Source organism: Alligator sinensis, unplaced genomic scaffold, assembly GCF_000455745.1.
Source record: "Alligator sinensis unplaced genomic scaffold, ASM45574v1 scaffold112_1, whole genome shotgun sequence".
Lineage (NCBI taxonomy): Eukaryota > Metazoa > Chordata > Crocodylia > Alligatoridae > Alligator > Alligator sinensis.
In genome coordinates, this window is record NW_005841892.1 from 3,142,802 (window position 1) to 3,154,299 (window position 11,498).

Sequence of the window (11,498 nt, forward strand, 5' to 3'; positions counted from 1 at the left end):
CCCGGGTCCTCCTTCCTCCCCTTCTTGAAAATGGGGACCACATTGGCCCTTTCCAAGTCCTCTTGTGCACCACGAGCATTCAAATATTCCCGCCAGTGGCTCTGCAATGATGTCGGCCAGTGCCTTCAGCACCCTCGGATGGAGCTCATCCGGGCCTGCCGACTTAAAGGCATCCAGTTCTTCCAAGTGACTCTGCACCATCTCAGGGTCTACGCATGGAAGTCTGGTGCCTTCCTGCTGCCTCTCTACAACCCCAGTGTGAGATTCGTCATGCCCCTCACTTAGGAACACTGAGGCAAAGAACTCGTTGTGGAGTTCAGCCTTGTCCCCCCTGTCCATCACCAATTGTTTCTGCCCATTTAGCAGGGGTCCTATTCCTCCCTGGGCCTTCCTTTTACTCCCTATATATCTAAAAAATAATTTCTTGTTGTCCTTTACTTGGGATGCCATCCTCAGCTCCATGGCAGCTTTGGCCTGTCTAACCGCCTCCCTACAAGCGCCTCCTATCCTTCTCATTGACTCTTACCTCAGAAATAGGCTATTGGTCAAAAGAATACCCCTGAGAAACTTCTACAACCTCAGGGCCAGCTTCATCCTGTAGATAACACAGGACACATACTCATAACTTTGGATGTTAGCCACCCCCTCCTTGTCAGATGGACACCGTTATGAGTTTGAAACTGGGAAATAGGACCATTTAGTTGAAAAAGGAGAAACAATGCATCAGGCAAGGATTTCTTAGACGAATTCCATAGTTGGGATAGTGTTAGACAAGCTTTTGAAGGCAAGACATTCTTCTTCAGGTCTGAGGAGTACAAGCTGACACAGCATAGTAAAAAACATTTGGAAGAGGGGAAGAGAAATCCGCTTTGGTAGCAGGAAAACAAGTAGCAGTAGAAAAGAGCTGATTATTAAAACAATCAAGGCCATCCAAAAGGGGGAAGGAGCCATCATCACATTTTACATGTGGAAATAAATCATGAATCAGGTAGGTTATAATGTGCCATAAAACTAATATTAGTGTTAAGTCCTCTGTCTTAGTGTCCAGCCAACTTATGATTTTTTGTTTCCAAGTTCACATTTTAAAGGTGTTAGGTAGATTTCCTTTGAGTACAAGAATAGTGAGGTTAAAAAGGGAGTGTTTTTTCTGCATGAAATATGCTCCTAGCAGTATATGTCCCTTATGTTTATGTCCTTTACACTTTTTTTCTGTGAGAGTTCTTTCTAGTTCATACCTGCTGTTTACTTTCACCCCATAGTTGTTATGATGGCATCTGGTGCATTGGATCAGGCATATCACATATATCTGGCAAAGACGTATATCTGTGTAGGACCCATGGATTCTGATGGCTTCATTATGGGGAAGAATTCATTATGGTACCAGTGCAGATCATAGAATCATAGAAAATTAGGGTTGGAAGGGACTTTGGGAGGACATCTAGTCCAACCCCCTGCTCAAAGCAGGCCAGCTCCAACTAGATCATCCCAACTAAACCTTTGTCTAGCCAGGTCTTGAAAACCTCCAAGGATGGAGCTTCCACAACCTCTTTGGTTAATCTGTTCCAATGCTTTATTACCCTCCAAGTGAGAAAAAATCTTCCTAATATCTAACCTAAACTTCCCTTGCTGCAACTTGAGACCATTGCTCCTTGTTCAGTCCTCTACCACCACTGAGAACAATCTAATTCCATCCTCTTTTGAACCCTGCTTCAGATAGTTCAAGACTGCTATTAAATCCCCTCTCAATCTTTTCTTCTGTAGACTAAGTAAGCCCAGTTCCCTCAGCCTATCCTCATAAGTCATGTGCCCCAGTTTTCCCACCATTTTTGTTGCCCTCCGCTGGACTGTCTCCAATTTGTCCACATCCTTTCTGTAGTGGGGGGCCCAAAACTGAACACGAGTTACGTTGACAAGTTAAGCATGTCTTGCTAAGGCAAAGCTGTGTCCCATTTGATGTTTGTTAGGCGCAGGAGAGTTTACTTCTGATGATGGTCCATGAATTATGCAAGGTTAGGGGGCAAAGTTGGGCAAGGACTGGGAATATTTCTCTTAAAGCCTGATCCTCATCATATATAGTCAATTGTTTGTTAATTCTTTCAATTCTGCAGTTCTTTGATGATTCTTCTGATCTGTTGCAGTGTGGGGCCATGAGTGATCACCAAGGGTGTGGGGTCACAGAGAGGTTTCTTTTTGTATTGTAGCAGGTTGTCTAGGGGTACAGTATCTGGATTCTTCTTTTAACATGAAGTCTATTTTTCTACTGGAGCGTCCTTATTATATCAAAGAAGATTTTTAGTTGGTGAACATAACAAGTGTTCTCCTTAGACCTGGAGAATGTTTTGCATTCAAAAGTTTGTCTAACTATACTAGCTCTGAAGTTGGACCAATAAAATATATTATTCTAAAAAACTCATGCTTCTTGCATAATTCCTGGACCATTACAGCTACAACAACACTCTAAAACTAGGAAAAAACAATAAATATTATAGATTCCTCTCCCCACCATCCCCTTTGTTAATAATAAAGACAAAGAGATGGTTTAGGAAAAAAAAATAAACAGTCTTACAGGGTGTGTGAAGATGACATGGGAGAAGGTATAGTGGTGTCTGTGGAATGAATATGTGAACAGGCAACAAAGGAGTTTGTATACATTTTTAATTCTATATGATACATAAAAGAAGCACAATATTTTAAAATATTTCAATTTAAATTTTACCTTATTCTTCTTGAGTAAATTTACCTTACAGTAGGAGATGTCCATGGTTTTCCTCAGTGAAGAATGTCAATGATCATGCCACCATGTTAAAATGCTCCCTTCACTGAAATCAGTGGAAGCTTAGTTACTCACCTCTGAGGGACAATATTTCAGCCCAGGGATGAGAGTTTACAAGCCATGGAAGTGGAAAACTAAGTATTTGTCACATTAGTGTGTTGCCATAGAAACCATTGTGCTATCAAAAATTAAGCTTATTTTTATTTGAATGATCCTTTATATAGTAGAGTCTGCTTCTGCTAGAAAAAAATGTCACTAGTGAGAAAGAAAATATAAGAAAGAGTCAGTGTGTATCTAGAGAAAGTAATTTTGCATATAGCATCTTTTACTTTCAAAAGTGATTGGAATAGCCTGGGTTCCTTCTTTATCTTCGGAGCTGAACCATACTTTAAATGAATTTTGATTTATGATAGTTTGATATATGTTTTAGTACCATTGGAATAAGATGGCAATGCAGATAAAGAGGATAAAGTTGTGAGCAGTTTGGTTATGTATTTTTCAACAGATAAGATACAAGTATCTGTCCAGTCTGTAAAATATGTGTTTTACTAGTTCATGTGGTTCAAATAACTGAACAATTTGATATTTCCCACTTGCTTGTCCTTCTGAATAAATTAAATTTAGCAAATCTTTTAGTCAAGAAGTAAGCTTCAGAGCCTAGTTTGTATAGTGTTGGTATCATAAACCTGGGGATAAGAGCTTATTCAGCATGTAGTTACATTTTTTATACTATACACCTCTGCAAAGTCTTATAAAATTCTATTACAAGGCTATCAAATTTAATCAGCCAGTCTGTTTTGAGCCAAAGTCTTCCACTCCCTACATCTTAAACCTGTCATAGTAATACAAAACAGGCACTAGCTGTTTCCATTTTTGAAATCTTATTTTGATCACATAAATAAGTAAAGCAAAAGACTGCCTGAAGCCAGATTGTTTTTGTCTTGCCATTAAAGTATCCAGTCTCCTCCAACGCACCCTCCTTTTTACTGTTCTGCCATTACAACTACATTAAACATTCACATGAGGATGAGAAAGTTTCTGATTATTTTGATACTGCCCTCTTTAAGAGGCAAACAAAGCAAAAGAAAGCACCCAAAAAGCACTTTGAGAATCATGAAATAATAGAAACAGAAAGAACATTTATCTTTCTCTGTCTTGTGATTCCTCTGCACTCATAATATCATTAACTGTATCAAATTTGCTTCAAAAATATGAAAAGCCATAATGTTTCCAGGCAGGCTTCAATTACAGTAGTTAAAAATAATCTTTGAAAACACATTCACTTATTTAATAATATGCAGTTTGAATAAACAAGTGATATATGATGTAGTCAAGTGCTTCTGCCTTGTTATCAATGTCATGGCTACAGCATTTGTCAGCACTGCAACTCAAGCCCACTCCTTGCAATTAAAGTTTAACATCCATTAACAGCGATCTTGTGTTTCAGTTTGACAGTGCACAAAATCTTCATTCATTTTGTTAGTGTTAAAGACTTCTTCTCTGACATGAATAATTTGCAAAATTCATCTACTTTCTATGCTAACAGTAAGCTCCTAAAGTCCTTGCAGGGCACTGGTGTTACCACTGGCTTCAAGGGAGAATCAGTGACAGGTATGTAACCAATTACTCTTGTTAATATATTTCTGAAATTAATCCGAACTGAAATCTCAAGTACTTGTAATGAAGGGTATAAGGGAAGAAGGTACATGTCAGCCCTTCATCCTCAGCGTGCCATTTAAAAACTTGAAATCCTCATCTAAACATATGTCTGCCATTGACTTACACAGAAATTATGTCATTTTATATGTATGTATGTATATATAGATGTGCAGTGGCAGAATAGTAACTAGAATAACTTCTATTTGATATAATGCTATAGGAATCAGGGTCCAAGTAGTGACAGCTCTTTGGTGGATGTGAAACTTCCAGTGAAACATGATTCTTCCTTGATTTGAGTGCCACAGGGTGTATCTGCATATGTGCCCAACTGTGCAGTACTGCACAGTCCTGGTGCTGCCCTGGTCATTTCTAACCTTACTGAGTAGTAGTAGCAACAAGGTTTGTGCCCACCAATGTTACGGTGCGGTAGTGATGAGCTACATTGCCGTAGCTCATCACTACGGTGACATAGCATCTCATGTAGATGTGCCCATTCATAACTGCAAGTCACAAGAACATAAGAACATAAGTAAATACTGGGCCAGACCATATGTCTATTTTGCCCAGTCTTTTGCGTCACACAGTGGCAGGGAGTGGATGCTGAAAGGGAGAGTGAACAGGGTATGATCATGATTTTCCCCCTATTCCTCCTCTACAGTGGTGATGCGTAGGAGGTGCACAGGGGTGCACATGCACTCCCTGAGAGCACTGGTGCACCCCCTGATAGGCCGCTCTCCCCACTTAGGCTACGGGCAGGGGGGGCAGGTGGGAGCACCAGTGCCCCCCCTATGAGAACTGGTTGGGGAGTGGGAGCGCCGTATGAAGCACTGTGGGCACTTCCAGGAGTGCTGTGGTGACTTCCCAGTCAGCGTAATCAGCCACAGGGGGAACATCCCCCCCAAGTCGGTGCAATCAGTCATTGGGGGAACGCCCCTGTCGGTGAGATTGGCTGTGGGGGCCAGTCACTGACTGATCGTGGTGGGGGGAGCATGTGCCCCACCTGACTAAGGTGGCACCAGTTGCCCATGCTCCCCTACTTGCAGCCTCCAGCATTTAAAGTCCAGGCAGTTGATTCACAGGCTGTACCGCATAACTACCATGTTCAATATCTGTTTATGCACCTTTCTTCCAAGAACTTCCCAATCTCTTTTTGAATCTGATTAAATTGTCAGCTTCCACAATATTTTGTGGCAATGAGTTCCACACATTAATTACATACGATATGAAAAACTATTTCCTTTTGTTAGTTTTAAACATACTACCTACTAATTTTATTTTATGACCTCTAGTTCTTGTATTGTGAGAGACACTGGGTGCATCTACATGTATGCTTTACTGTGCAGTTGTTTATTTAGCTCAGCAGTAAAGCATCACATGTAGATGCTATGCCCAGGAGCAGTTGACTCCAGCTGAAACTGCTCCAGAGTTTATTGAATCACATTAACTGCATGTGTAGAAGCACCCAAAACATAATGAATTGCTATTTACTTTCTCTTCACCATTTTGTATTTAGTATTTTGTATGTGCAGTTAAGCCTCTTTTAGACTGAATAGGCTTAATCACAATGAATCCCAGATCTCTTTCCTGTGTGCTAGCAGATAATGAAGAGCACATCATATTGTAGGTATAGTTTGGATTATTTTTGCCCACGTGCATCAGTTTACACATATCTGCACTGAATTTCCTCTGCCATTTGGGTGCCCATTCGCTTAATAGTGCAAGATCCTTCTGTAGTTTCTCACGTCTGTCTTGGTTTTTATCATTTTGAATAATTTTGTGACATCCATGACTTTGGCCACTCCCTACTCTCTGCCCTTTTCCAGAACCTGTCCCAGCGTAGCTCTCTGAGGACCCTACTGTTTATTTCTTTCCATTCTGGAAACTGACCATTTATACTCACTGTTTGTTCTTTATCCTAAAGCCAATTACTAATTTATGAGTGGGCCTTCCTTGTAATCCCATGATTACCTAACTTCATTAACAAAAGTGCTTTTCAAAAGCTTTTTGAAATCCAGACATACTATGTCAACTGGATTACCTTGATCTACCTGCTTACTGACACCCTCAAAGAACTCTGGTAGGTTGGCAAGGCATGACTTCCCTTTGACAAAGCCATGCTGATCACTCCCCAGTAATTCATGTTCATCCCAATTAAAATCCCCACTTTTGAAGCAGCATGGAGATTGCCCTATCTCTTTGTCCCATGGTAAAGTATTTTTCCTAAAGGGACTGAGGGTAGAAATAGATCCACAACTTTTGCCTCTCAAATCAGACAGTGGAATAGGAAAGGAGGAAAAGCCATCATGAAGGATGGTTTAAACTACATGGTGCTCTGACAGACTAGACTGAGATCACACCATTCAGGTTTATCTAAGTCATAATCACAGTCATGAATGCAATTCATTTAATGGACACAAATGCAAATTATTTATTTGACATGTTATTTGTTTATTTAAGTATTTATTTATTTCCCAGTGGTTGATCTACACAGGGGGTTAATCTCCCTAAAGACTAACATGGCTACCTTAGCCACGAGCCAAGGAACACTACAGTGCCAAAAGAATAAAGAGCATCTTGCCATGTGATGGGACAGCCACTGAACTATTCCATAGATGTAGCTCCTCTGCTGCACTGATCTTTTGAACTAAATTAACTTTTACAAAATGGCACTGATGCAGCAGAAGTGCTCGCTCTCTCTGTGAGTTTTCAGCACCACACTGAGAATCATTCATAGAACCATGGAAAATTAGGGTTGGAAGGGACCTGAGGAGGTCACCTAGTCCAATCCCCTGCTCAAAGTAGGACCAGCTCTAATTATATTATCCCAGCCAAGGCTTTGTCCATTCAGGTCTTAAAAACCTCCAAGGATGGAGATTCCAGAATGTCTCTGGGTAACCTGTTCCAGTGTTTTATGATCCTCCTACTGAGAAAAATGTTCACAATATCTAACTTAAACTTCCCTTGCTGCAACTTGAGACCATTACTCTGTGTTCTGTCATCTGCCACCACTGACAATAGTTTAGCTTCATTCTCTTTGAAACCCCACTTCACGTAGTTGAAGGCTACTATTAAATTCCATCTTAGCCCTCTCTTCTCTAGCCTAAATAAATCCAGTTTCCTCAGCATCTCTTCAGAAGTCATGTGCACCAGACCTCTACCCATTTTTGTTGCTTTCCACTGGACTTTCTTCAATTTTTCGACATCCTTTCTATAGTGGGGGCCCCAGAACTAGACACAGTACTCTAGATGTGTTCCAGTGCCAAACAGAGGGGAATAATTGCTTCCCTTGATCTGCTAGTAACGCTCCTACCAATGCAGCCCAGTATGGTATTAGCCTTCTTGGCAACAAGGGCACACTGTTGGCTCATATTTAACTTATTGTCCACTTTAATCCCCAGGTCCTTTTCTGCAGAACTGCTGCCTCCCCAGTCAGTCTCCAGTCTGTACTTGTTCTGAATGGACTTCTTCTGTCTTTAGTGCAGGATTTTGCATTTGTCCTTATTGAACTTCATGACATTTCTTTTAGCCCAATCCTACAAGTTGTCTAGGTCTCTCTGAATCATAACTTTACCCTCCAGAGTATCTACTACTCCTCCAGCTTGGGGTCAACTGCAAACTTCCTGAGGATGCATTCTAGGCCATCTTCCAGGTCATTGATGAAGATACTGAACATTGATGAAGATACAGGACTGACCTCTGGGGCACTCCACTTGATACTAGCTGCCAAACAAACATCAAGCCTGATGATCCAGCCAGTTTTTTATCCACCTTATAGTCCATTCATCCGACCTGTACTTCCTTAGCTTGCCTACAAGAATGTTGTGGCAGACTGTATCAAAAACATTGCTAAAGCCATGGCATACCACATCCACTGCTTTCCCCACATCCACACAGCCAATCATCTCATCATAGATGGCAATCAGGTTGGTCAGGAATGACTTTCACTTGGTGAATCCATGCTGACAGTTCCTAATCACATTCTTCTCCTCCAAGTGCTTAGAAATGGATTCCTTGAGGATATGCTCCATGACTTTTCCAGCAACTGAGGTGAGGCTGACTGGTCTGTAGTCCTCTGGATTCTCCTTTTTTTCTTTCCTAAATATGGGCACTATATTTGTCTTTTTCTAATCGTCTTGGACATCTCCTGATTGTCACGAGTTTTCAAAGATGATGACCAGTGGCTCTGCAAGCACATCAAGCAACTTTCTTAGTACCCTCAGGTGCATCCCATCCAGCCTCATGGACTTGTCTATGTCCAGCTTTTTAAAATAGTCCGATTCTCCTTTTTTTCTTTCCTAAATATGGGCACTATATTTGTCTTTTTCTAATCGTCTTGGACATCTCCTGATTGTCACGAGTTTTCAAAGATGATGACCAGTGGCTCTGCAAGCACATCAAGCAACTTTCTTAGTACCCTCAGGTGCATCCCATCCAGCCTCATGGACTTGTCTATGTCCAGCTTTTTAAAATAGTCCCTAACCTGTTATTTTTCCATTGTTGGCTGCTCACTTCCTCCCCAAATTGTGCTACAATAGTTTGGGAGCTGACCTTGCCTGTGAGGACTTATGTAAAAAAGGCATTGCGTACTTCAGGTTTTTCTGCATCCTCTGTCACTAGGTTGCCTCCCCCATTCAGTAGGGACCCAAACTTTCCCTGATCCTCCTCTTGCTACTGACATACATGTAGAAACCCTTCTTGTTACTCTTCATGTTCCTTGCTAGCTGCAACTCCAATTGTGCATTGGCCTTCTTGATTTCAGCCCTGTATGCCGAGCAATATTCTTATACTCCTCCCAAGCTGTTTGTCCAAGTTTCCACTTCTTATAAATTTCTTTTTTGTTATTTAGCTGACTGAAGAATTCCCTGTTAAGCAAAGCTGGTCTTCTGCCATACTTTCTAGTCTTCCTTCACATTGAGATGGCTTGTTCCTGCACTCTCAGTAAGGTTTGTTTGAAGTACAGCCAGCTCTCTCCCCCGCAGCCGGGCTTCCCAGGGCTTCTGGCCCATCCACCATCTTGCCATCTTGCTCTTTGAAGAAAGCTTCATCCACCACTTCCTCCTGGTATGGTGGTCTGTAGCAGACACCCACTGTAATAGCAACCTAGTTGCTGTCCCCTGTAACCTTAACCCAGGGACTTTCAACAAATCTATCTCCAGTTTCATACTGGAGCTCTAAGCAGTCAAATAGCTCTTTTACATAAACCCATCCACCATCTTGCCATCTTGCTCTTTGAAGAAAGCTTCATCCACCACTTCCTCCTGGTATGGTGGTCTGTAGCAGACACCCACTGTAATAGCAACCTAGTTGCTGTCCCCTGTAACCTTAACCCAGGGACTTTCAACAAATCTATCTCCAGTTTCATACTGGAGCTCTAAGCAGTCAAATAGCTCTTTTACATAAAATTCAACTCCTCTTCCTTTTTTCCCCTGCCCATTCTTCCTGAACAGTTTGGACCCATCCATGACAGTGCTCCAGTCATGTGAGCTATCCCACCAAGTCTCTGTTATTCCAATCATGTCATAGCTCTGTGACTGTGTGTGACTTCCAATTCTTCCTTCTCATTTCTCAGGCTCTATGAATGTGTGTACAAACACTTAAGATAACTAGCTGATTGCCCTGATTTCTCAGAAAGAATGAGAAGCCTCCCCTGCTGCCCACTCCTTCTTGTGCTTCATCCAGGTATTCACTTCTCTACTTACCTCAGTGCTTTGGTCTCCATTCCTTGGCAAACCTAGTTTAAATCCCTCCTCACTAGGATAGCAAGTCTGCCTGCCAAGGTACTCTTCCCTCTCTTCATCAGGTGGATCCCATCTCTTCCTAGCAATCCTTATTCTTGGATTTCTTTTCCCTTCTTTCTTAATTAAAAAAAAAAACCCCAAAAAAATATGCACAAATATATTACCATACGTTTCTAAATTAATGACTCAATAGCACTTAGGAATTTGGGAAGACAGGAACAACTCAGATGCTCTATTTTGAGGAAGTTAGAGCTAAAATGTACAGTCCACTGTTTGCTGTGATTGGATCAGGCAAGCAGCCAGTCTTACTTCTCCAAAGAAACTTTACACAATATTCTGCTTATGGGAGAGTAGTAGAGGACAATACAGAAGAAGGGGGATGAAGAAGAAAAAAAAGGAAATCCACAAAGTAGTATCATGCCATTGCCAACCAGGAGTTACTGCCATCTGGGTACTACAACTTGGAAATGTATCACAGAAAAGTAGGGTGAAAAGGGACCTTCAGAGGTCATCTCGTTCAACCCTCTGCCTGAGGCAAGATCATCCCTATCCAAAACACCCTTTACAAATCCATAATCTACCTCTAAGTAAAACTACAACCATCCTTGACACAATACAAGACATAACACGCATACCTGCCACAGGTGAAGCAGGGGGACCTGGTGGCTGACATACTGCTGCTCTAAAAGTTTGTTAATATATGGTCAAGAGATCCCAGGTAGAGAGCCATGCCCCCCGCTACAGAAGAGAGCAAACCCCCATCCCCACCCCCAAGTCTGTACCAGACTGACCATGTGGTAAAATTCCTTCCTGACCCCAAATACAGCAATCAGTCACACAGCAACCAACCCACAGAATCTGCAGGGAGGGCGGGGGGAGAGAAGCTGGGGGCATTTTCTGCAAAAAATCAAGGCAGAGCTTAAGAGAACTGGGCTGTTGTGGGGATAGGGCATGAGCCTGTCTGATAGAAGGGTCTTGATGGATGTTGGGAGAACTATGGGGCACAGTGTCAGGTGAGGGGAGGACAGAGGGAACCAATTAACTTTGATCCTTTCCAGAGTGCTTCATCCTCCTAGTATTTTAGCTGCATTAAATGGACATAATTCAGACTAAAATTAAGTGATTAGTCATAAAAAACTAAGGCAGCTCCACCAATAATTTCAAAAAGGCCTAAATCTGTTGGTGATACCTCATCTTATGTAATCTCCACAACTATATATGGTTTAGAAACAGAGAAGATAAATTTCATAGATTAATAGTTTCATAGATGTTAGGGTCGGAAGGGACCTCAATAGATCATCGAGTCCGACCCCCTGCATAAGCAGGAA